The sequence below is a fragment of the Python bivittatus genome, unplaced genomic scaffold, assembly GCF_059951505.1.
Source record: "Python bivittatus isolate LINGU-HERP-01145 unplaced genomic scaffold, Pbiv_v1 ctg000960_np1212, whole genome shotgun sequence".
Lineage (NCBI taxonomy): Eukaryota > Metazoa > Chordata > Lepidosauria > Squamata > Pythonidae > Python > Python bivittatus.
The window spans coordinates 5780664-5805368 of NW_028277124.1; the positions used below are offsets into that span (position 1 = coordinate 5780664).

Here is a 24705-nt window from a genome sequence, read left to right on the forward strand (position 1 = left end):
TATTTTCTGTCACTTTGACAGAAGCATACTTACCTAGATGGGTTTATGGCCTCATCCAACATGGCTCTTATGTTGTTATATTCTTGCAGTCAGTATACTGTGAGTTATACATTGGACAACACCTTGTCCGCTGACAAGAACCTGATCAGAAAACACACCCACATACACATATATTCATGTGTAGACTTCCACAGCTGATGCACCAGGATACATATCACAATGGCTGAAGACCCTGGGGGCTGATACCAGGCAAAAGCTCAGAACCATGAACTGAAACTTGCTGCTTTTGTAGGTGAATATAATCATTGTTGGTGAAGGAGTCTGACAGGAATGTGGAAGGTGTCCTCCAACAGGTTCTCTGATTCCAGGAAATCTTCTCAGAATGTGGACTCTACAGCTGACCTCAGGATCTTCATCATTGTGATATGTACCATGATGGGTCAGTTGTGGAAGCCTACCCATGACTATATATACATGTCTGCTGCTTACTGAACTTGTTGAGGAGAACTCCATGCCTTAGTTCTTGGTGAATGGCTGCAACATAGTGGTTTGGAAGTTTCCTCTATCTGGATAAAGCAGTGGATGTTTTCTCTATCTGGTAATACAGTGGACAACCCTCAGGCAGACAGGTAGATAGAGGTGAAGGCCTGGTCTAGTCTGGTCTTCCTTCCTATCCTCCTCTCCAGAGGTTGGAGCTGACAGGAGACTACTGCTTTTCTTAAGCAACAGAAACAAGGACTATAGGAAACTTCTTCTCAAGGACAAGAATGAAATTCTTCTGGCCCTGCCTTCTCATCTGAAGAGTTGACCCCTTTCTGTCAGCTTCTTCACACAAATGGCCAGAAATCACAACACAATACTCAACTAAGAAAATGTAACAACCTCTTCTATATAAATACTTGAGTATTATTAGTCTCTATATTATTTAGGAAAGTTTTCTAAACATTGAATAATAGTCCTAAAGAAATCCTTTCCAGGATTTTTCTGGAATTTGACTTTTCTAGCAAAAATGATGATGAAAATCTGTAACTATAAAAAAATTCAACATATATTCTTGGGCATATATTTAGAATGCACAGAAAAGAGACCAGGCTACCACTGCAGAAAATAGGAACATCTAACTGAGACTGTAACAATACTTCACAGGAAATAAAGAAAGGAAGCCTATGGGCAATCTTATCTTTCAGGGAAACATATTTGCTGTTTCTAACAGTTTCACAGGTAAGTCTCTGAGGAGCCCAAGTTCAAAAGTCACTGTAAACAGCAAGGTTTTTACAAATGTGGCTTTGTTTCCCTGTAATGGAAATAAGCAGAATGTAGAGCAGAATCAATTGATAGATCTGAAGCTTCTGTAGTACATTTGCAAGGGTTTCTGATTTCCAGTGGTTTAGCAATAGAAACATTAAATCCCCCTGTAAATTAAGCTGATAACAAGACCTACAATGGATTTTTGTGTTAAAGAATTACAAGCTTACTTCTGGTATTAAAATCAAACCTCTTGATCTGAGCCATGTTCTCAAAGGCACGCTGTTTCTAGGTTCTCCTCTTATGTTCATCTAACACATACAACTATTGGTGTGCTAGAACTTGAGATTCGAGAGAAGACAAAGTCAGAAATATGCTAACTCCAAACCCAATAAAGTCAAGGCCTTCCTGCTCACTCACTTTTCAGGAGTAGTCAAAAAAACAAATAAGCCAAGGCAATCCAAAGTGATGTATCGACTCTGCTTCGGGAAAAGCTCATGCTGGCAAAGCTTTCTCTTGCTGCTTTCCTGAACTGCAAAAGGAGAAAACTTCATGAGAGGCTGTAGCTACAATACCTAATTTTACCTGCAAACGCCTGTTCAGACTCCAAGGGCTTCTCAGATTTCTGGGGAGCTTCAAAACAGCAATCTGCCACCTGTTCTTGGCCGGGCAATTCTGCAGTGCTCAGGGCTAGACATTAAAACTAGTCTACCATGAACAGCTGGCAAAAACTATATGTCACAGAGAGGTCAGTTTGAAATATGTTTTGGCATGGCTGATAAAGCACACATCCTTTCAAGTCAGCAATACTTTACAGAGACAAATTGGAAAAGACAAAAACAATGTGCATGGTAGTTTATAACTGATTTCATGAGGGAATGTGAAAGAGGATGGATCAGAGCAGAAAGGAATAGAAAACAACACTCCTCTTTTAAGTAATATATTTATACCTGCACATCAGTAAACAGGAGAAACAAATAATTTTCTAGCTATAAGCTTTCTTTAGTCTCACTTTGATCTTAGCAATTGTGACCAAAAAAAAAAAAAGGGGGTCAAATATGTGACAGCATTTAAATCCAGATGTGCTACAATCATATGGCCAGTGGGAGACAGAAAATCTAAGTTAAAGAGCAAAACAGCAGGTGGACTAGTTATCACTACCTCCCCCCATGGCATACCTCCCTGCAGCTCTTAAGTTCATCCATTTATCACAGTCAGGTGCCTTTCTAACTTTGTTGCAGAGGTTGAAAAAGAAAGTGGGAAAAAAATAGAGGAGCTGCAGGGAGAAATTTCATTCATTACCAACATGAAGCTTTTTCTGCTCAAATTAAAATCTTCTGCCCCGCCTCCAACTTGATGCCTTCCAGATGAGTTGATTTGAACTCCCCCAGTCCTCAGCCTTTGCCCATCCTGATTAAGAATTATGGGATTCCAGGTCCATTCATCTGAAGGGTATGAGATTGGTGAAGGATGCTGTATCTTCTTACTTTCCATAGTACAAACAGATCACAATTTGCGGGGGGTGGGTTAAAATGCAGTACTCCAGCATGAATTAATTTCCACTGGCTTCCCCTAATTTGGCCTGGTGGTAATAGTTAGTAGTCTGGCTTTTTTCCCAGTGCACCCAATGTCTTTTTATGCCCCTCCCCCCACTTATCTCTGCAATTTCGCAGATACAAGTATTCTCAGGTTTCATTCCAGATTTTAAATAATACTGCATTATATAATAATTATGTTAATAATACACATATAATTATGTAATTATATATTATATAGTAATAACTTGGTAGTAATTAAAATCACACTTAGGCCATTATATAACATAATTGTGCAAATCTACTTCTGTTAATTGGAAATAAACATTTTTGTCATATTTTAATTGGGCATGATGAATGTGGTACATCTTTTTCTATGTGTTATCCTGTCAATTTCCATCTTATTGCAGAGAAAAAGGAGTGGGCAATCAATACTATGTTTGTTTAATGAACCTACTGTTCTCTGCCTAAAAGGGGTGGGTAATAATCTAGTTTGGAGCGCTATGGAAGTCCAAAGTTTTGGTTTCTCCAACTCTTGGGATCTTTGTGGATCACATGGACAAAATTCAGGCCCACTCAGCCCCACCCGCATTTATGACTGCAGCCAGGGCTTCTTTTGTGCCCTGCCCAGGGCCTCCACATGCCAGCCACTGCCTCTGTTCTTGCCCCACCCAGGGTTTCTTTCACAAAAGAAGCCCAGCATGCAACAGAAGACCCCAAATGCGAAAGAAGGATCCTTCTAGATGGGTCCTCCTTTTGCATCGGTGCAGCTGAGGCCGTCTTTCATGCTCCAGCAAAAGAAGCCAGGCGTGTGAAAGAAGGCCTTGGCTCCACCAGTGCAAAAAAAAAGGACCCCCAGGGTCTGCTTTCATGTGTTGGGCTTCTTTTGTGAAAGGAGGCCCTTTGCAGGGCACAAAAGGCGGCCCTGGCTGGCACGTGAAAGAAGGTGGCACAAAAGAAGGGCCCGGCTGGTGCAGTAGTGGTGTGTGGTGCAGCAGGCACAGTGGCGAGGGGCAGGGCTAGGCTGCAGAGGCAGCAGATAGGTGGGTGGCCAAAAGGGCAAAGATGGGGGGAGATAGGCAGATGGGGAGAATTGAAGAGGAGGCAGAGGAGGCAGTCCCTTATCTTACTGAGGCTTGGGGCTGTGAGGGACCAAGCCAGGAGTGGCTTGGATCAGAGTCAGTCCTCGCCTAATGACCAGTGGGATTAGGTTAACAACGGCAATGGGAACTGCAGAGATTGCCATCACTAAGTGATGCAGTCATCTGACATTGCACTTTATGACATCATTTAGCGACAGAAATTCTGGTCCCAAGTATTGTCATTTACCGAGGACTACCTGTACCTCATGAACATTTAGGAAACCTTATTAAACTGATTTAAGACTTAATATAAAGAGAAACCCACATTTGGAATGTGGTACAAATCCATATATGAAAATGTAATCTAGAAAAGTTTTCCATATTGAATTTTGTCAGATTTAGTTTTAAGAAGTTATTTTGGACGCTGAACCAGACTCCCATGATCTAGATCCTCACAGAGAGGATCAAATGTCCTTTTCAATAAGAGTATCCTTGCAGCACTTAGACTATACAGAGCTAGCTCTGAAAACTTCGTAGGAATATATGATTTATTAAAGTTTAATAAAAATACTGAAGGTTGAAAAGGAAATTCAACAATTAATCTTTTTTCTAATATAAATCATTGTCCAAAATTGTTGGGCTTTAGAGCATTGCCACCAAATATGAAAAAATGATCCAACTGATCATTACATTTCTGACTTTTTTTTAGAACTGTCCCTTTTAGCTATCAGAAATGGAGTAATGTATCAATGGTAAAATATGTTATATCAGTTTTGAGTATGACATTCAGTGTAAATATGATGCTCTTCTTCCATTCAAATTCCCGCTACTGCACATCTACATCTAAATTCTGCATCTATTTAATTATATAATCTTTAACTTGTTCGGTTTTTCACCAATAACTTATAGGTAACGCCCAACAAGTGCTTTGAGTTTCATATTCTAAAATTTTTGAATTCGGTCAAATCTTTCTTCACTTTCCTCTTCTTTCTTCACTTCTTTTAATACTATATTAGTCATTGAAGATGTTGAAACCAATCAGGTAGACAAGGCCATTGTAAAATAACAAAGGCCTGAAAAGATTTTTATCTTTGTCTTATTATCAAGTCTTGTATCTGTATAAATTATTATCTCTCCACTGTAGAAATTTCTTTGTGCTTTCTCTTTGTAAAAATAAACATTTAAGAACAAAGCAAGAGGGGATAAACCTGGACTGATTCTTTTTCTGTATTATCCCAAACTTTCTGTATACTGCTTATTATTGCATGATCTCTTATAAACTGCTTGTCTCAATCCAGAGATATTTATGCAGACTATTTGGAAGTTCATGACAGTCATGTATTACCTTGTTATCAATATTTATTGGAATCCTTTGGAACAAAAACAAGTCTTGGTAGAATATTCATTTTAGAGTAAAAGCTATAATTTTCCCTAACCAAAATAATTTCAGCTTTCTCCATTTTGAAATATCTATCATTATATTTTTGCAAGTTTGTGAATAGCTATTTTTTTAAAAGTCTTTATTATTTTTTGTCAAACGATTTCCTAGATATTTAACATTTTTTTTCCAGTAATATTAAACCCTGTTGTTTAATGTAAATATTTTTTTGTCTTTGTCAAGTTTCATGTTAGCATTTGTGTTTTATGTTTATTGATTCAAAAACCTGCTATGAAGACATACTGCTATATGCCAATAACAATAATGTTAATGTTTTGTTCATATATTCTTTTCTAGATCAAATGTCTGTTCACTATGTAATTTAGAATAATTAGCAAATTGTTCCATCATCTCCTTCATTGTAGAAACATATCTGGTCCCAAAAGGAAGTACAACAAGTATAGTAAATAAATAATAATACTAGGAGAAAATCCTGCCACAAATAATAATGAGAAAGAGATCCCAGGTGATTTTTGAAAACTAAAGCTATTTTGCATCCTTATTGGTGGTTTGTGGCAACTAATCACATAAAAATAGTTATCTCATAATCACAGCAACAATTAAAATTATTGACAATTGGGACTGCAAGTTTCAATCACCACGTGTAACAGACATTTTTAATAAGATATGTAATATAGATTCTGGCTCCATATCTGAGCCTGGCAATATAGCTTTTATATGAGAGGTTACTGTATTTATTGGTTATCAACCTAATGGGTAATGCCCAAATCATACCACAGTGAAGATGTCCTTCGAGGAGTGTATAAGATATTTTTAAAAATATCTAGTGCAGTCTAAGGAGAGGGGGCAATTACAGTGTAGAAAAGATGGAAAACACTGCCTCAGTCAATTTGAATATCTCAGTTCAAAATCCTCTGCCTCAATTCAGCCAGGACTTTACCAATGCTGAGGGCAGACAGTGTCCACAAGAGAATCCTGCAATATACCAAATCATTGTCAATTTGTCTCTTCAGGGTAGATCTAAACCTATCTAGTGAAGTGAGACAGACCAAGAAGTTTCCTCAAAAGACAAAATTTAGGGTGGCAGAGTCTTAATCAAGCCCCAAAGGAGATGCAGCCTAGTTCTATCATTAAAAGTCAAATAAAGAATGTGTGTTATAAGTTTTAAGAATATTGACTGAATAACTTCTAATCTTGGGGTCTCCTTATAAATATGCATCTGAGCACCATAGAACATCATACCCCCAACTTTGGCTTTGGCTGCCAGGATATAATTATTTCCAGGTTGACTTGCAAATTTTACAATCACAAGAGATGTTTTGGGGGTTCTTATAGGCATCTCTCTTGCTAGAATTGACCAGCAGCACGATGACTGGAAATGGATGTTTAAATACTTAAAAATTTAACCTGCTCAAAAAGCTTACAATCGAGTATACATCTAATTCTCAGAGAATACCAAGACCTTTGTTTTAGAGTGATTAATTTCAAGATATTCTCTACCATGATAAAATTTTAAAGCAACTTCTTGAGTGACAGACAAGACGGCTCTATCATCAGCATAACAAACAGAAATAGTATGATGGGCAAGAGTTGGGGGCTGAAATTGTGGCTTGGCCAAAACTTCATCATCATTAATGTAGAAGTTAAACTAAAATGGAGCAATGAAACAATCTTGCTTGACACCTTTTTAAGCAGGAGTAGGTTCAGTTAAGTCACCTAAGCAACCATCCTTGATTTGGATGGTAGTGCCATAGCGCAGCAATATAATTAATTTAAGGAGACAGCAATTGATTGAGGTGGCAGTTAATTTCCTCCAGAGTCTTTCCTGAGTTATTATATCAAAGGCTGCTCTTAAGTCTATAAAGGAACATTCCAACAGGTTCACATTATTATTTTTTATGTGTGTCTCATGAATATATACAAGATATGCCTTTTCCTTTTTTAGGTTGAAGGGGTTTTTTTCCTTTTAAATGGATTGTTCATACATGAATATTAGTTAAGAATACTTTGATTTGGTCCATATATTCAATTCTTATGTTTATTTATCAAGATGTGGTAACTGCTTGGTCCAGTTTTTGGTCTTTTATTGTTCTTTCATTCCCCTTGTTCTGTCACCATTCATAGGTGAAATGGACTAGACCATCTGTATCTAATATTTCTGCCCTGAAGAATGGTTGTCAAAAATCTCAGACTTCTCTTCTAAGTATATCCTGAGGTACATCTGACAGAATCTTAATTATTGTATCTCCAAGTTTTAAAGAAGTATCAATCCTTTTTAGTTCCAGTATTGCCTCTTTGGTCTTAAGAAATGTTAATTTTGCAAGTATGTCACATGGCAGTTTTTTCCTTTATCCTGCCCAGGAATTTATTCTGTAAATTTCCTGAATTTCCAAAGTTTCGTGCATATCCAGATCAAGATAAATCTTAAGTAAGTTTCCCATTTCTCTTCCTAAGTCTTCTTTACCAAAGCCCTCAGGTATGCCTTAAGTTATTTTTATGTAGATTGCGGTTTTGCTGTCCGCATCAGGGTGGGCCACTCATGGGGTCTCGACAGGCGAGAGTGAAGACAAACACGCAGGTTTTCCTCGAGGTGAGTGAGCCCAGAGCGTGTTCTGAACTACTCTTTTATTGGGTATAAGTCAGGAAGCAGGTGGTGGGGGCAGGTTGTGGGGGCATATAGCCTTTTATAGTCATGCAACAGCTTTAAGCAACACTATTGGTTTACTCTATGTTTCCTGTATAGCCTGTCATGGTTATACGTTTCCCTACTTGCTTACGTAGCATCAGGTATTTCTCAAGCAGTGATCGCCTATCGTGCTTTTAGGTGCTTTTATTATCTGGTACCTTCCCTCATCCTAGGTTTCTGGTTCGTGTGTCGGCCACTGGCCTGGCCACACTGCAGAAGCCTGAATCAAGTTTCTGATAAGCAAGCATTTTATTCCAACAGTAGATCTGTTTCAACAATTTCTGGTTTGACTTCCAACTTGTTTAGTTCTTTCTTCTGATGTTTCCAAACTGAACTCTTTACTTGAACTCTTCAGGTAAAAATTTTGCAGACCACTTAACAGAAAAATTATTCTAACGGATCAGTCCAAAGCCCATTTTAGTCCAGCTTTTCATTTCTCACAGTGGCCACCAAGTCTTTGAGGTACTCACAAGCAGGAGATGGAAGCATATCACTCCTGCTATGGTTTTCCTGCAGCTAGTATTTGGAGGCATGTTTCCTCCAACTCAAGCATATTATCATTCTCTCTAAACAAAAATCCAGTAAAGAGTTAGCAACTATAGAACCAAAAGCAGGACTACTGAGAAGCAAGAGAGAGCTATCAGAATCCTCAGAAAAAAATGCCACAGTTGGTAGAAGCATATCCCTCCCCACAAAAGAAATATCAAAAATCCCAAGCAAAACCAATTTAAGAACTGACTATACTGCATAGCCATAGAATACTGCTTACAGCAAGCTCTAGAGAACAAGTATGCCATAGGAAAGGAATGCCAAATTGACATAAGCTACCAGATATAGAGTAGGAACTGAATCAAAGCCTAACCATCTTCATTACACAATGTTACAAGCACATAGATTTAAGATAGAATACCAAAACTGGATCCAACAATTATTACACTACACATCAGAAGAAGGCAACATTTGAGAGGACAGGGGCCACAATTCCACTTCCCAACCTTCTAGAGGACTGTAATGAAGGTGTAATATCATTGAAGAGTCAAGGGGAGTTAAGTTGGGATGGAAGAGGGGAGAGGTAAACTGCACTTGTTCCAACCCTTAAAAATATCTCAAACCTCACATTATTTTTTTTTCTTTAAGGGAAGAAACAGGAGGCCTCCCAGAAGCAACTTGCCCCTAATCCCAGTCTTTAAATAGTCAAGAACCCCAAAACAGACAAAGCCACATCACTGAAATTCAACCATTTTACTGGTGGCTCTATCTCAGGGTATTGAAGAAAGTGCAAATGGCCCACAGACCTTGGGTTCCCCACTTTAAATAGAAGTATTATGAGAAACAGTGAAATGAAAGAAAAGCTTCAGCTGCTGAATAAAGTAACAAGGATGACAGTAGGGGCTTGACAAGCAGCTCTGAAGATCATGATGCACAGGGCCAAAGCATGTGAGAGACAGAGCAGAGGACTGATACCAAGAAAATCAGACCTCAGAAGAATCCATTTACAAGGTGAAACTTTCTTTAAGTTTCACAATGATCCAGGATTGTCCAAAAATGGCAGTTCATTAAGTTGTCAGCCCATAGACTAATGAACTTATCATGAGGTAGTTGGTATCATCTCAAGGATTTAAGTAAGGTACCATTGGGAGTGGGGGTGGGACCTGCACTAATAAATTGATTCTCTATGCTAGTTGTCTGTTTCATCATTTTTAAAAAACTGAAACCCACAAATATATTTACTCAAAAATATCAGATGTATCACATCTTTGTGCAATTAGGGTCTAAGAGGGCTTGGGGAAAATCAGCAAAAGTTGTACAATAAGACAAAAAGTTGTAACATATCCATGGATTTTTTTTTAACTTTTACTTAAGAATAAGAATCAAATAATTGCTGAGGGTTAGTTTCTTAGTACATTAACATTTTCCTTATGTCATCTACTAATACTGATTCATGATCAATCTTGTTTTTACTGAGATAGCATTCCCAATTTCTCTATTTTTCACCTCTCAGCATAGTCCTTTTAAAATATGGCTCAAAACCATTTTGAGATTCTAAAGAAGGTACTGAGAAGAGTATTCAGTTCAGTGATACCTGGCCAGCAGCCAGAGACTGATGTCTGTGTTTCATCAGACTTTACTGATGAAAGTGGGAATCAGTAAAAACAAATACATTCCCCAAGAAGGTTGTGAATCAGCCAATTCACAATTTACACTGCTGAACAGAGCAATCATAGAAACATTTTCAGTTTCTGAAGTTCCTTTGCTCTATGAAAAGAATGTTCCTATGCTCTACTGAAAAGAATGGTTCCTAGAAATTTTATGAGAATTATCTTATTCATTAAAAGGCAACTTGTCTTAAGCCAGTAATGGTGAACCTATGACACGCGTGTCAAAGGTGGCACACCATGACATTTTGGGTGACACGCCAGCATTCACCAACACCCTACAACTATTCTCTCTGTTTTAGCTACCAAAGAAGCTCAGTTTGTTTTACGCGTATTTCATTTTTGTAATTATTTGACATTTCTTTATATAATACACAGCACCACACACAATTAGGCTGTATTTTTTAAAAATAAATGAACACATAAAGAATTGTTTCTCTTTTGTTTGGGATCCAGCAGAGTCAAGTTAGGCATTTTCCGAATTTTTGACATGTCGAGCCCAACAGGTTTGCTATCACTGTCTTAAGCTGCGTTCCTCTCCTGGTAACTTCATGGACATGTCCATGTAGTTTTTTTGAGAATATATGACCTTATCATGACCTTCTCCCAGGATGGTTTCTAGGCTTCCCAGCCCTAGTATTCCATTCTCATCCAGATACTAACCAGGTCTGACCCTGCTTAGCTTCCAACTTCTCAACTAGCAACAGTCACTCAAAGGCTCAGGACAACTGCTTAGATGGTCACCTGAGACCTTCTGGCCATGCTCATGAATGCACAGAAGATACTTTTGCCAGGGTAGCAGAGATGTGATTTACACAGCCATATTATTTATTTACTTAATGTTCGTTCTATCTTTCTACTTGCAAACAACTTTGAGAGCCAGTATGATGTTCTGGTTAAGGCACTGGATTATGTCTGGGGAGATCCAGATTCAAGTCAGCCCTCATCCCTGGATTTCACCAGGTGATTTGAGCCACTCATTTATTCTTAGCCCAACCTACTTCATTGAGTTGTTGTTGTTGTGAAGAAAATTTAGAGGGGGCATGCTATGTATGCTGCCTTCAACTCCTGGAAGAAAGGTGGGTTGTAATCTAAGAAATGAATAAAATAGATTCAAGGCATCTTACAATTTAAAGCACATATAAAATTTAGAAGTACAGAAGAAATTAAAAACAAGACAGTTAAAACATTATAATAAGGAGATGCACCCTTACAAAAGACTGGGGCCAAACACAGCTCTAGGAATTGTATTCATAGCCTCGGATGCCCTCCCACATGCCAGATGAACAACCCTCAGACAGCAAGGGACATTTTCAGAAGGGCCTCTCCAGCTGATCATAATGGCAGGTCAGATTCTCAATGGGAGAGGCAGAACCTAAAATAGTCCAGCCCTAAGCTGTACAGGTTAGAGGTCAGCAAGTTTTAATGGCAGCTTTCTTGCCATGGCTGAGCTAAACCTTTATTCAACCAGCCTTGTCGAAGGAAATTATATCCTTGGATTCATGCTTTTGGATGTTGCTGAACCACAACTCTCAGCAGCCCTAGCCAGCAGGAAGGCTAATAATAAGGAATAGTGGGACTCATTCTTCTGCAACATCTGGAGGACTGCACATTTGAGGATGTAGACCTCAAAATAACCGTGCAGTTGTGTGCCTCGGTAATCATCTGCAACTTATAGAGTGATAGGAAACACCAGCAAAAAGCAAGAAAGAGATCAAATTAAAATCACACATAATATTCACATTTTTAAGAAAACTGTTAATATAATAGAAGGCATCACAGTTTCTTTACCTACTGTTCTGCCTTTCTTTTGTGGAATCCTGTTACGTTTGAAAGATGCATATATTATCTTTTGCTGAACTATCACAGAAAGAAAAAAGTGCAGACATAAAACAAAAGCTCTTCTCACTGCTCATATTTAGTAGTTACAGGTCTGCCCCGGGGGTGGGAGGGGGGAGGATAACTTTAAACGGCTGCCTCTCCTAAAATAGGATACATAAACCTTATGCTCAACAGAACATTTTAACAGGTTGTTTGAATTATACAGCTTGGCTTAAAAACAACAAAATGCCCCAAAGTACATTTCCTTTAATATAGAACTACTGAAAGCTGCTGAATATTTTTAATTGTGTGCTTGTTACAAACCCACCTAAACCATTTGCTTCTCAGAATCATAATTATTTGGCTCTGTAAAATGTTAGTATTTTGACTATATACAAATATATAAATCAACCTAGGAGGTTTATTTTCAGAATTCTGAGTCAGCACATTTTCTGTCAATTAAATCACCATAATGATCATTTTATCCTTAAATATATCATTCACACCTAACAGCAACTTGATTTTCATCTATCAGAACAATGCTCCACACACAAAAGAAACACACGCAATCCGCCAGAACTTCAAAGGCCAACCAATCAAAATAATGTCTTGGGCTTCATACGCACAGTGCCTGTTCAGATGGCAAAAATGATTAAGTCAGCAGTTCCCCAGGGAAATTAAGTCCCTCCCATGTGCTGATAATGCATGACTGCAGATGACCTAGGCAGTCAAGTGCTGACCACGAAGTCTTCCCAGCTACCACAAAGATTTGGTATAACGAAGGAACCCACACTCTCCTGGCCAGGTCAAGGCCAGTCTACTAAACTCCTTTCTGTTCTTTTTCCCTTCCTCTCTCATTTGGCTGTATGAGAAAAACTAAAATGGTGACAGAGATGGGCTTGCTAAAAAAAAAAGACTACTTTTCATGGAACTCCTGACTCATCCCCTTAGCTGCTTGGCTATGTTCTCCTCTTATTCCAGAGCTGGGAGGAAATCATATCAGCATAAACCACACTGCCCCCACGTGCGCCCTTACATCAGGATTGGAGTTCAGCTCTGCTGTTGTCCATACAGCTCCTCTGTGTGATGCTGTAACGGCAGTGATTGCCTGATTTCCACTGCTGAAACTCAAACATCACCAACCCAAGAAAAGCTACTACCAACTGCTATATGGAATGTGTGCCATACACATGTTCCAGAACTATCATACAGTGAATGGTGCACCCTAATAGTCCTAGTCCCAAAGCTAAATAGTGAGTTTAGACAAATCAGTGATCAGTGCAAATAAACTGAGGTTTTGTACTGATATGCAAGGAGTGAACACATTAGCCACATCTGAAAGCCATACCATACTAGGAAAAGACTATTTCCTAGACAAATTAGGGTTAGATATGTATGTATACTTGATATAACCAAGGGTTACTAATAGTTCCTACTGGAAGCTGAATCCAAAGGGAGAGACTTTTGCCACCCCTTAAGGACTGTTACAGTTTCAAAAATACCACTTGGTCTCGTAGGGTCCTTCCACCTTCCAACATCTGATGGATAGGGCATTGTCAGGCCAAGGAAAGTGGTGTGAATCTATCTAGATGATATAGTAATTTATTCCACTATTTCAAGATAAATAAGGTTCTTCCTTCTTAAATTATTGTGTTCTTAATTCTGTGCTTTTTTCATTCTGCAGCTTAGCTTTTAATATGCACTGCAATGTGGTTTATTGGATTATTTGATCAGTGTCACCTTATGAAGGATTTGGATAGAAAGGCAGCAAATACATCTTTTAAACAAATAAAATAATCTGGAATCCACTTGCAACTCCATCTGGCTTTAATGTTATTGAATTTTTAAGTAACTATGTATCATAGTCTCTGATGCTATTGGACTGAAAGTAAAGCAGTGACAAACATGAGTAAACAAACTCTTGTCTCCAAAGGCAGATCATGAGTTAACAGAGATACAGCAGAGGTGTTGGAAATTCAGACAGTGATTAGGTAAAGTTCTGGCATATTCATTAAAGCAGCAAAAGCTCAGAGTTTTATTCCAGTAGTTAGGGCAAATACTTCAAAATGCATGAAGACGCAAATTTAAGATTTCAGGATTTTTATTTACAAAAAAAAGCCATAAGGATTGGTGGAAGATGAATATGTTTCTTTCAGCTCAGTTTTCTCTGGATAGGTAGCCAACAAGCAGAGCCTACAGTAGGTAGCAGCATTTAGCTCACTTTGGCAATTTTTAAAAGCTAAGCAACCTGGCCTGGTTAAAATTTGGATGGGAAATCATTTGGAATTCCATGGCTGTTCACTAGACTGGAAAATTGAAAAAAAGCATCATGGAATAAGGCAATGGCAAATATTTCTATAATGTTGGCAAGAAAACCAAAGGGATGCAGTCACAGAGAATCAAGGTCATCTTGAAGGCATCACCACCTTTTTATTCAGGCAGAAGAAATTAAGCATAGTATGAAGAATAGTAACCTGCCAAAACCAGTTGGTTTACATAAATAATAGTATAAATTATATACAAATATTTCAGCTTCTAAACTATTCAATATTTATCAGAATGTTTGTCTCTGGTACTCTACCAGCTTACAGGACTGTTATTCCTAAACCAAATCAAGTTGATATATGTTGTGCTAATAATAGACCTATTTCATTAATGAATAAAAATAGGGAAGTGCTATTTATTTAGAAGATTTATTATCCTGCCAACCGACCCAAGAAGACAGGGTACTAGCACACCTCACACATCCTGATCAAGCAGGGTTTATTTATTGTAGACAAGAGGATGACACATCAGTAAATCTTATAGCTTTAAATAATGCTAGGGTGGATCCAGCTGTCAACATTTCATTGGATGTTGAGAAGGCCTTTGATAAAATATACTGGCAATGCCTATTTTTAATTTTTTTTCCAAAGTTTTATTTTCCTTCAGGACTCTCTTCTCTCTCTTTTACTGTTTGGTTTTGTTTGGAACCATTAGCAGATGTGATTAGATCAAGGGCTACATTGAAATTCATGCTCTGATTCATGCAGGTACATAATGCGAAGTAACCCCACTTTTAGATATGTTAGTATTTATTGATAAACCTGAGGCTTCCAAACCAAAAGCAACAAAGCTAATTGATGATCTGGGAATCCTTTCTGAGTATAATATTAATTGGTTTAATCTGAAATAATGCCTTGGGGAGCTATTAAGCTATTAAAATCAGCTATCTCTGGACAGTATTGATGGTGCCTAGAGGCAATAACTTATCTTGGATTGAGAATACCTCAAGATATAACTCAGATGGTTAAATTGAATATAAATAAATTGTGATTAAAAACAGCAACAGATTTAGACAGCTGAGCCTCATTTAAATTGAGTATGTGGGGAAAACTAATACTTTAAAAATGAATGTTTCACCATGGTAATGTATACCATACTCGCCTGATATACCCCCATATGTTCCTAAGATATATGCAGAAGTTTCATGTGCTATTTCAAAGTTTGCCTGGGGAAACCATCCCCAGTTTTCATTCAAAAAACTTCTACTGTCAGTTACACATTTTCTTTTTCAGGTTATTGAATGGGAAGTACTGTGTATACTCTTCATGATATCTAACTTCTCCAGCAAAAGGATGGCCTTGCTATTCTCCAATTTGGTTTTCCCCATAGTGTTAATTAAACATGATTGTGAGAATTAAAGCAGAGCCTGGGTAACAAAAATAGAAGAAAGTGGAATTCTGCAGTTTCCAATGAAATAATTTTTTTATCCAAGGAGTATACACACCTGATCAACAGAATCAGATGACAATATTTATTTCTTGCCATAGAACACAAGTGCCATTTGCTGTAAACCATAGAGAAGCAATATTAAGCACCCCCAGAATTCCCTCTGGTGTTACAGGACTTCATTATAAATTAATAAGCCAATAATAACTATTTATAAACAGTTGTTAGAAATATTAATTTGATATTTGAGGGTACAGGGAGGTATGGTGTGAGGAACTGAATTGTCTGCTATGTGAACATTAATGGTCATAATTTTATAGATCTAAACTTAAGATTATTTCAACAGAAATATTTATTTCATGTCCATTGGAAGAAATTGATAGGTGCAGGTAACTGTTTGGCATGTGGTGTTGGTTGCTATGACATGGTCTTGTGTTATAGTGGCTCCCTTTTGAAGGGAAGTTATTTTACATACAATAAACCCTCGGTTCACTAGACTAATACAGGAAAGAAATGTTTGTTAAACAGCAGATGAGATTTTTGCATGCATAATCCCATTTGTAAATGGCAAATAGGGTTTTAGATACGCATAAAATGGCACTATTCACGAGTAAAATGGTGGATAGATTTTGTCCATTGCATCTGAAGTGGACTAAACTGAACTCCAATCAGCTGAGGGTGTACTGTATATTTTGGTTCTGAAAGATTCTTGTAGAAACCCATTTTCTTTAACATAACGTAGCAATGCCTTGAAGATTAATAGGAGAGCAACAGAATAGGATACTGTGGGCTTCTATAATTGCAAACAATAATGCTGCGAGGTTGGAAGGAGACCTATCAGTTACACAATGGTCTGAAGAATATCTTTCTCTTTTGATATTTAAAGTATTTATTGCTGGGAATCTCAACTCGCGACATCGAAGAACAATATAAATGGACTTGAATATTAATTTAACTTTACAGTACAATATGAAAGGTTTGTGCATGTTGATATTTGGGGGGAGAGGCTTCTGTCTTATTTTTTTTGCTTCCTGCATGATACAAAATATTAAAAAAACACAGAAGGAGAGTATCTTGGCTTTTTGTTTTCTTAGTTTGCAACTCTATCCACTTTTGCCTTGGCTAATCTCCCAAAACAAGGCAGAGTTGGACCTAGTTAGTACTTGGATGAACAACCACCAGGAACTCCCACAACTGGAAAGTTGAAAAAGCATCCTGAAAAAATAATAGCAAGCCATTTCTGTATGTTAACTACACAGATGTGTCCCCAAAGTCATCAGGAGGCAAGCTCAATCCAGAGGAAACTTTTCTTTTAAGACCCACTAAATTCAGGTTTGGAGAGCCAGTTTGGTGTAGTGGTTAAGGGATCAGGCTAGAAACCTGGAGACTCTGAGTTCTAGTCCCATCTTAAGCACAAAGCCAGCTGGGTGACCCTGAGCCAGTCACTCTCTCTCAGCCCTAGGCAGAAGACAAGGGCAAGCCACTTCTGAAAAACCTTGCCAAGAAAACTGCAGGGACTAGTCCAGGCAGTCTCCGAGAATCAGATACAATTGAATGGATTTTTTTTTTAAAAAAACCAGGTTTATGTACATCCTAGTAAACACACATAGGACTGCACTACAAGGCTGTTCTTTTGCTAAAGGAGCATAGTATTTACTAAAGCCAAATCAGAAACTGCTTTTATGTGCTGTAGGTGAGCTTTAAAAGGAATTTAGCCAGCCAATGTCCTCCAGCAGAAGGCTCATCTCAAGCGCCCCCTGCCGACAAGGGCACAAATTCCCAGCAGGATGCTGGAAGCAAAGCTTCTAAAGCAGACGCGATACGAAGTTGAGATACAATACGGAACGGACAAGCGACCTCTTACGCCGCAGCAGGTGTTTGGGAAATCGTGTGAAGTCCCATTTCGGTCCTTTTCTTATCCAAATCCAAAGTTTCTCTGCCCACAGGCTAGAAGACCTATGGTGTCCTTCCTTTCTAACCCCCCCCCTCGCGTCTCTGAGCAGCCTATCACACAGCCTCCTATTTTCAGTATACCCTCGAATTCTTCAGACTGACACATAAAACAGCCCCCAGACGCCTCTTCTTAACGCACCGCATTTTTTAGTTTCTGAAGGCAGCGCACACGTAGTGACCCCTCACGCGCGGATTTTATTCTGGTGAAACCGCGAGGAAGCCTAGCAAGGAAATGCCACGCGGAGTCTCAGGAGCAAACCTCCCCGAACTCAGCGACGTGCCCTCCTGATCCTGTCCGCTGCGCAACCTTCCTACTTTCAGCAAGTAAAATCCCGCTGAAACAACCGAGCTTCCTCTCCGATAAACAGGGAGAGGGCGAGGCTGCACGGCGCAACCGACGCTCACCTTTGTAGGGAGGTCTGCGCCTTTTGCTTTTACACACCTCCGTTTCAAGGAAGGGGCAGAAGTGCGAGGCTACTCACCGCAGCAGAACTATCCTCCGAAGGGGGCTCGCGTCGCTTCCTACTTGCCCAGCCGCTCCAGCCCCAGGAGGCAACCCGGAGCACTTGTGCAGCTTCCGGCGAGGTGGGGAGTAGGAGAACGGCCGCAGGCGGGGCACGGACCCTGGACGGCAGGCTCCCCGGGGCGGAGGGCGCACCCGCCGGCGGCGCTCTCCGAGGGCGCTGAACAGAGAAATTAGCGGGACGCGAAAGGGAGCGGAGGAGAGCGGCGCCAGCAGCAGGTCCCGACCGGAGGCGGCGCCGGAGCTGCTGCATGTGCGAGCGGCCAGTTGCTGCCGCGGTTGTTGCTCCTCCTCCAGCCCTCGCGGGGAAGGATGTGGAACTGGAGCCGGCGAGCCCTCTCTCCCTTCCGCCTGGCTTGGCCGCCGCGCAGGGAGTCGCTAAGGGCGGTCTCGCCCACCTCCCTCATTCACGTCCAAGAACCACACAGCGAGCTTAGGCCGCCCGCGCGCCCGCCCTTCCTTCCTTCCCGTTGGAAATTAGCGACGTCTCCCTTCTGGCCCGTGGCTACTTTTTGGAGAGCTTCAAGGCAAAGCAAGCGGGCGATGGGGCTGCTCCTGGCGTCAGACTGGGACCTCCCCGCCTACCACGCTCCCTTCCCACATTCAATTTTGAGGGGCCTTCCATTGGCGTCCTTGCGGCTGCAGCCTGAATCCCTTCTTAACTGACGAATAGGCTTTCCCAGGGACTGGCCTAAAGTAAGTTTCTCCTTTTAGCCTGTGAAGAAGGATATACAGAAGTTAGGAGCCAAAACCAAGAGGACACTGCAGCTGCAGGATTATTTTCTGCTGCCTTTGAGACCATCCCCACTCTTGTCATTTAGCTCTCAAACCTCCTCCAGGAAACCTTGCAATGGTATTGCAATACCAAGCAACAGCATAACCGCATAAATAAGTCAGACTGCAGTTTTGTACCCCGGCCTTAAAAACTTCTTTCTTGGCATCCCTTCAGCCACGGTGCTTTAAAGAGGAATCAATTAAGCTTTTAAGTGCCAGTAATTAAGGGATGAGAAATGGAATAAGGTACTGTGCCCGGGAGACCTAACCCCTTTGAAATGCATGCACAGGTGGTTAGGATGCTCCTGCTAATAAATCTAAAGGCTCCTTTGTATTCCATGCCCAGATGATTACAGTGTGCTCGCAGTCCTTCGCATCTTAGAAAAGCATCTCCCTGTCTTCATGGTCAACAGTGCATAGGATTGTAACCGTCTTTTATGTCCAAAACATGAAGAAAAGGATTAACCACGAACATTTTAACGTTTTCAATTTCCCTTGAACTCAGCCCTTCCAAGTGTGTGCCTATACATCCCCATGACCAAAGACAGGAGGGCTTATTAGATGATAAGTCTGTGTAACATGTAGTTAATAACAACAGGTGAAACAGCAACATTCATGGCCTGCATGCATCTTCTTCCATAAAAGTATGGGGATGTTGGCACCAGAGGGAGAACTCAAAATTTCCTTGAGATACTGCTAGGGCTTCAGTTGTGGGGCAGTCTATGCAAGTGAGCTCCTACCAACTGTTTCCTGCAAATACCCTTCTGTTCTTGCATTAATATTATTCAAGGGAAAAGATAGGCATTGTGTTTTGGGACATGTCCTCTTAGCTGTTGGTCTTTCACCCAGTTATTCAGACAGTTTGTCAGCTAAATTATTTCCCAGTTTTAGTGACAGTCTTGAGAAACAGGTAATTGCTTCCTCTTTGTCTTTGAACATTAAGTGGACTGTTGTTCTTTTTTGTCCAGTTTTTTGTCCAGTTGATGACTGCTTAATAGCCGTCTCTGAAAGGTCCACAGTTTTGATTACTAATGTAGTATCTGTTGCACTATGAGAGAAGCTTGCTGAATCTGGAGTTTGCTGGGTTTTCAGCCAGACTAATCAAATCTTTGGATTAGCTTTGCAGTGTGAAGGGAGAGCTCCCCCTATAGATCACTGACTCTAATAAAAGGGCTAGACTATCTCCCCATTCAGGGAAAATCATGCTTGCACCTACTGTATATTCTTCAATACTAGATGTTTGAACCTATTAAAATATGTCAGAATTTTGAGAAAGTGAGGAGAACTGATAGGACCGACTAAACGACATACATATTTTGAACTTTCTGGATTCATAATGTTATATAGGTATTCTTTACCTTTCTGATTGTCCTGTTGATAAAAAATCACAACATTCTATACATGTTTATTAAAAATGTGTCCCACTGTGGTTCCTGGGGTATGCTGTTCCCAGGAAGGTGTCCATGATTGCAATTTCAGTCAACAAAACTTGATCACTACGTTATTCTTAAAATAAACTTAAAATTAGGTGTTCTATCAAGGACTGTGCTGAAATTAAATTACTTTTGATTTCATTAGATGTTTCACTGGACTCCATTTAATGTAACATCACCTCGTTGAATTGTGCTTAACTGGCTTTTGCTAATAATGAATGGCTAACATTTCATTTAGTGAAATAAAGAAAATAATTGCTGGTGTTTGAATGTTTTACATAACCATGGTTTATGCTGCCTGTGACCTCAGTCCTGCAATCTCAGCAGCCTCTATCCCACAGAGCATTTCTTCTCCTGCAAAAAAGGCAATTTTTTTTCTGTCTTTTGGCTGAGATGAACCACATGGATTGCTGTTTTTCTTCCTTTTTATCTTTTACTGCTCAAAGCTATGTCTTTCATAGAATTTCAGTTCACATAAGCTTATTTCAGCCTTTCACAACTTGGCACTCTCTAGATAAGTAGTAGTACTTTTATGATGCACTTATATCTAAGTGCAGAATAAAGTAACAATTGGTACAATACTATATTACAATAAATTATAAAATCATTAAGAGTTCCTAAACTAAAAGGTCCGTGACATACAATAACATTAACTTCTATACATTCAAAATGACATCTAAGAATTTGTTTATTTTAAAGCAATTTCACAGGGGCCCATGACAAAGAAGCGTTTTTAGTGCTTTTTTTAAGCTTTAGGTAATTGGATTCCAAGTATAATCCTGATGGGAGTCCATTCCAATGAATCAGATCCCCGTGAGAAAAAGCTCTTAACCTGGAGGTGTCTATTCTAATATGAATAGATCCTAGCTGTAGCAGTAAAATAAGGAAAATCCTGAATGTTATGAACATCAGCATTCTGGAGGCAATCAAAGGTGGAGTGAGGTCTCTGGTAACCCAGCCAACAGACTACTACAATAATCCAAGAATGACACAACTAGAGCATGAACTAAGAGTGTGGCTATCTCAGTACTGAGGACCTGATGGGTTCTGCAAACATTCATAGTAGTTGTTAGCAGCTTTTTCAAAGAAAGAGTACAGTGATTTAGACTCAGGTTCCTCATAACTGCGGATACCCATAATTGGCAATCTTAAAACTCAAAGTGGGAAATGGGAAGGGGAAGGACTCTGTTCCTAGAATTCCCAGTGTGTCTTTACTGACTGCAAATTCTGAACTTCGTTCCCATCAAACCTGAAGGGTGACAGGTCCAAGCTGAAAAAATAATCTTTTTGTCCCTGACTGTCTTGGAACCCTCTTCTCAGCTGAGTTGTATTACTCTTCACCAGTCTTTCCCAGTCTTGGGTCCTTGGAATTCTGGGAATTGCAGTCCTTTCATTTAAAAAAAAAAGTTCTGTTCAATCATGTCCAATTCTCAGAGACTGCCTGGACAAGTCCCTGCAGTTTTCTTGGTTTTTCAGAAGTAGTTTGCCATTGCCTCCTTTCTAGGGTTGAGAGAAAGTGATTGGCCCAAGGTCACCCAGCTGGCTTTGTGCCTAGGTGGGACTAGAACTCACAGTCTCCCAGTTTCTAGCCTGATGCCTTAACCACCACACCAAGCTGGCTCTCAGTCCTTTCATATCTGATGGGAAAAGTTGCCCTATTGTAATGAATAATTAATACATGGGGATGTAGGACTATTTGTGACCTCCATTATTTTGTAATACATAATTGATAGTGACATAAAATGATTTTCTTCCCATTCAGGCATGATACTTACAAACACCAGGACTCTGAGTGATGGGCTACAAATAAGAGAAATTCAATTTCAAATCCTCATTTTGCCTTAAAGCCCACTGGATGACCCTCAAGCTTTTCCAGCCTCCCCTATTTCTGTTCTAATGTAGTTGGTGCTAATTTTTGCTTAAAGTGTTGGGCAAACCCACACTTAGAATGTGGATTTAATCACCTTACAGGACGGGAACTCAGAGGCTATAACCTATATCCTATCTGGTCCCCAAGTTCTTTTCTGAAGAACTTGGAAGCCCAGAAGATTATGTTGCCAAAATTTGTCAGCAGCATGATGCATTATAGCAGCATGATGTTCTTCTTTAAAACATTGATAGGAGGCCCTTGACCCTAATTGATTCTGGAGTGATGAACAAGAAATATATAATAACTACTAAAATGTACAATCAAAGCATAATACTAACAATAAGATGAGGAGGTAGCTAACAACAACATCATCATCATCATCATAATACTTTTCAAATTAAAATGCTTGGGAGATGAAAGTATCCTAACTGCCTCTAAAGAGGATAGTTGTACTGATGCCAGGCACACTTCCTTAAGGAAATTAGACCATAACCAGGGTGCTGGCAATAGAAAAGTTTGACATTTTGATAAGGAACACAAATCAATAAGAATTTCTGCAGAACGGCTCAAAGCACAGGTGGCTGTTATGGGAAGAAGGAGTCCTTCAGGTAGAGGCATCCATAGGTGTGCTCAAAAAATTAAGATGACAGCCGCAACTATGTAATCACATTTTATATAATGCAACCAATCATGCTAAACACATCCCTTGAAACCTTTGTTGCTGATAGTAACATCAAGGGTTTTTTTTACTTCTATATGAGTACTAAGCTACATTGTCTCTTGTTTGGTTAGTCTGGCATGGTTGACATTCATTCTTAGGTCTATTTGATTTGGGTTATCAAGTGTGTTACCATAGTGAAAACTCTGAATTATAACATAACCTTTTTATTCCCATACATTCAGAAATTTGGCAAATCACTATATGTGAAATAGGACGTTTTCTGGCTGATTAATTTAATGAACCGAGTTAGTATAACATTTACTAAAGTCTTTGTAAAAGAGCTATCAAAGATTGCAGATGGGCTCCCAGCTGTCATCATTCCTCAGAGATTAAGAGGTTTAGCAGGTTAAGAGGTGTGTATAATTGAAGGTGAAAATTAAGCAGTCATCCCTGTCAGCCTGACTAGAAAATTTACCCAGAGATCTCTGCCTATTGAGGGGAAAGATCTGCCATTTTCCAACTCTTTCAGCCAGCCATTATGGCAAAGGATTCAGTGGTTGATGTGATGGAAGTCATGAGTGAGGAGAATCGTGGCACGGAGATCCAAGGTCATAGGGAGGGGGAGAGGAATCCCAAGCATCTCCTCAGCCCTCAACCAGAGTGTGTGAAAGTGAAGAGAAGGAGACTGGCACCACCCTAAGGAATTCAGAGTGTTTAGTTGCTGTCGTTGGGGGTTAGAGTTAGTCTGGCAAGATTCTGTCTAGTAGGTGTAAGCTAATAAAGTAAATGAACTGTTCCTGAATTGTCCCTCTGAGTTTCTTGGGCTGAACCTGACAGCTGATTTCCACAGAACCTATTGGGCATTCTACCCAATGATGGCTAGATACATATACTAAGCCAAAACAAATAATCCATATTTCAATATTATTTGAGTGACCCAGGCAAGATTCTGTTAATGTAACCTTACAATAAAGCAGCTCATCTGGCCATGTTTCCTGTCTGGCCTACCTCGCAAGGCTGACATCAATCTTGTAAGTCTGAAAGCACTTCTCTCCCTATGCAGGTCTGCTGATTAGCAGATCTGCAGGCTGGCACAGCAGGTTGCTTAATTTTGAGAGACAGCAGACCACTGTCAGGAAGCTCCCAAGAGCTGATGAATATTGCTGGGACTTGCCTGCTGCATTTTGAGAGTCCATTTGACATGGGTTTATCCATCCTTTCAAATGGCCCGCCTGCTCCCTACCGCCAGTAAGCATGGATCCCTCCTTCAAAGCCAGATCTCTGAGTCCAGAATAAGTTCACAGGATTGGAGATCTGACAGGTAAAGAGAGAAAACCACTTTTTTCAAAATCAATCCTACAGATCAACTTATCAGTTTGGAGACCCAGCAGGTATGGGAAAAGCATCCAGTTTGAAAGTTCCAGACCTCCTGCTGCTAAACTAGAATGTCCTTGGAGATCAGTCCCCATGGATTTAAATGTAAGGGAGGAGAAAAGAAGTTACAAGGATAATTTAATGAGAGGAATTGAGTTAAATTCCAGAGGACTTTGTGGTTGGATTGCAATGGATTAACAGTGCAGCGGTTGTTTAGACAACTGTTTGGATTACATCTCATTTGACAGAATTGAATATGCTTATATACGTAGAATTATATTGCTAACTTGGAGTAATAAAAACACCAAATTGTTAGTATAGGGCTTTGTAGATTACACTTTACTTAACCAGACACATAAAATGCTGATATATTTTCTATACATGAGGCTGAAATGTTGTGATACAAAGACGGGGTTATTGGCTGCAGATATTTACTTAATTGCTTGTCTACTTATTAGCGTAGTGCACAAAGTCCTGTTTTA

At 39.6% G+C, this 24705-nt stretch overlaps 1 protein-coding gene across 1 annotated transcript in view; it reads right to left on the reverse strand.

Annotated features, from left to right (window-relative positions):
- SEMA5A (semaphorin 5A) overlaps positions 1-18390 on the reverse strand; it is a 171032-nt gene extending 152642 nt beyond the window's left edge. Inside the window, exon 1 of the mRNA XM_025166265.2 lies at positions 18071-18390. The gene's annotated coding sequence lies outside the window, so the exon portion shown is untranslated. The remainder of the gene's footprint in view (positions 1-18070) is intronic.
- Positions 18391-24705: the final 6315 nt, after the last annotated feature.